Source organism: Monopterus albus, unplaced genomic scaffold (genome assembly GCF_001952655.1).
Source record: "Monopterus albus unplaced genomic scaffold, M_albus_1.0 scaffold269.1, whole genome shotgun sequence".
In the NCBI taxonomy this organism is placed as follows: domain Eukaryota; kingdom Metazoa; phylum Chordata; class Actinopteri; order Synbranchiformes; family Synbranchidae; genus Monopterus; species Monopterus albus.
The window spans coordinates 429,296-432,382 of NW_018128149.1; positions in this window are offsets into that span (position 1 = coordinate 429,296).

Genomic DNA, 3,087 nt, shown 5'->3' on the forward strand with positions numbered 1-3,087 from the left:
CATTCTTTTGAGGACAGTGAAGTCCAGATCCTCTCCAGAGAACATCGCTGGTTTGAGAGAGGAGTTAAGGAAGCTATTTTTGTAAAAATAGAACACCCCTCACTAAATAGGGGTGGTGGACTAAGACACAACTTGTCTTCCATCTACAATCCTGTTTTGAGATCTCTGCCCAAACATGCCCATCAGGACAATAGGCACTGGTCAACAGGGGAGGTTTCAAAGACAGGTAACGACTCTCACCGATACTGGGCTGCAACGACTCAGTCATTAAGGGACATTGTTGGCCTTCAAAGGACTGAAACACCACCGACGGGGATAAATATCTCCGGCTCAACACCAGTCAGTCAGAACTGATCAAGCCTCTTGGATGAGAGGTGAAAGGTCTTCGGCCTAGAAATCTAGTCCAGTTGATTTTTCAGTTTAACCCCCTCCATGTCAAACAGCCAAACCCATGTTAACCCTGGTTGTTGCTCTTTCTTTGTCCCACTCTCTGTGCAAAAGACGCCACCTCTTCACTCTGGCAGCCGCTGGTTCAGACTTTTAGCTGCCCAGAGCTCCTCCATGGCTGTTTCACATGACTACTGGCTGATGAAAAAATCTAAACCCTAAAACCAGGTTTGAACCCTCTGACAAACCTAACCCCAATGTTAGGATATTTTAAGCACAAATGACCTCAAGATGGTTTTGACCAAAAACCTGTCCACACAACCACAGAAAGACATGCGCGTGCACGCACACACACACACACACACACACACACAAATATCTGTTCTGTCTGAGCCATGTCTTAGCTGAGCCTTTCTCTACTTCTGTCCTGATGTCCACAACATCAACACACTGAACTGTGTTGATGTGTCATCTTCTGCACCTCTGTATGTGCTTTGAACTTTGTTAATTCTCTCAGAAACAAGCAGGGATGTGGCAACAACTTAATCTGAGGTGAGATTACGTGTCTGTGAACTGCGAGCAAGTTACAAGCATAAAACCTGAGAATCAAACATGATGAAACCTGATGGATAATTCGAAGGACATGACTTCCTCACTGCAGTTGTTCTCATTCCTCAGTCACCTAGTCAATTTCTCCCATTGGCTGAACATCTTGTGGTGTAAGTTAATCACCAGACAGCGTGTACAGATTTTACACTAGGAGATACTGAATGTTTCACATTACAAACCCACAAACTAAAACACTAAACCAAATCACAGTGGCTCCCAAGCTCCCAGGGTCTTTAGAGGGATACTAGTGGTGCTCAGCTTGTTCCACTGCCCTCATGTGGCCAAAAGCAATTAATGCAGCTTCAGAGAAGTGTGTTAAATTATTCCCGTTAAATCTTGGATTAAACTTGGGGAGCAATAGAATCATTAAGCCATAATTTAACCCAGGATCAGAGATAGTCCCTGCTGGTGAAACCCATCAAAAAGGTTGAATATTACAAAAACGTTCTGACCTTAAAATCAGGCTTTTTAATATTTTAATGACACCATGGCAGAAGAGAATACTCTGATTTGATTGGCTGGATAATTTGCAGTATTTTACAATACCTGAGTATCACGATTTCATCACTGATTTGATTTGAAATTGCTGTTTTACGTGCTGAAGTATTTTCCACAGAATGTGAATAGAACTGCTTTGATTTTATGCAACTTACATTATACTTATGTAACTTATAGAATATATATTAAAGGAATTTAACATCCAGAAATGTGAAAAATCTCCACCAGGAAGAAACTTGGCGGAAACACTCCATCAACTCTGTTATAGAAGGAGGGAAGGACAATGTAGACCAATTTCCTCTTTTTTTTTCCTTGTCCTTCTGCACAAGCATTTCAAAATAAAATCACCACAGTAACTGGGCAGTGACGCTGTACCTGGAGGATGTGAATGACAACGTTAAAAGCACTGAATCTAACTTATTTGAAGATTGTATATTGTTGTTACACTGCAAAAAGTAATGATATTTAAAGTTGATATTTATATTAAAAATTATCTTCACTCACTGCAACAGAAATTATTTTGACTCTGTGTGAAATTAGAAAATCTCAAAGGATAGTTTAGGAATGTGCAGGTTGATAATTTCACTTAGAAAATCTCTTCATATAAAATATATAATTTAAAAAAAGGAGTACATGACTCAACACCAGGCTTTACAGAGCAGTACCTGGTCTCTGCTCGGCTGTAATGTATTTCCTTTCTCAGTCAATGTAAAGATGTAAAATGTAAGATGTGGTTTATTTGTCAGTGGAATTTTTATTTGGAAAAGAAACAGTTTTAAAAGGCAGTAAGATTTTATTTTGTCCAGATTATTTCAGTGTGATTGTTGATGCTAAAAATGTCAACAAAGACTATTTAAAGCATGTTTTTTCTTTTGTAAATGTAAATGCAGCAACACTTCTACTCACAATTGATCCGTAGACTTTGTTATAAAGATGTCAACTGAGAAGCACGACTCGCCGCTGTTCACCATGAGCAGCAGCTTTGAAGATGATCCTAATGAACTGTGTCACAGCGGGGATAGAAATGTGGCTGCTGAATGTTTTTTCAAGGGTCTCAGGGGCAAAATGAATGATTACACAAACTCTTGGTATGAATATAGAACATTACTGGGGTTATTAGTTAAGGGGTGCTGAATTTACATCTTACAGAATTAATTTTCCTCTGTGTTGATTAAAATTAAGCAACAAATGAATAAATGAACTTTTGGTAATGAAACAGAAAAAAAGATTTACTGAAAACTTCACACAACTCTCAATTTGGAAAAGATTCTATAAAATGTTTGTTAAAAATGAAGAATTTAGTAAAAAATATTCCAACATAAAAGCACTTTTTGCTGCCACTGCTTACTGTAACTCTACAGGTATGGCTTCAAGGATTTGTACCCATCACTGTTCTAAAATGGATGGATGGATGGACTGTTCTAAAACCCCTCCTTGAACCGCCACCTTATTGTGGTGGAGGGGTTTGAGTACCCAAGTGATTCCAGGAGCTATGTTGTTGGGGGGCTATATGTCCCTGGTAGGGCCTCCCAAGGCAAACAGGTCCTGGGTGATGGGTCAGACTAAGAGCGTCTCAAAAAGCCTTTTATGAAT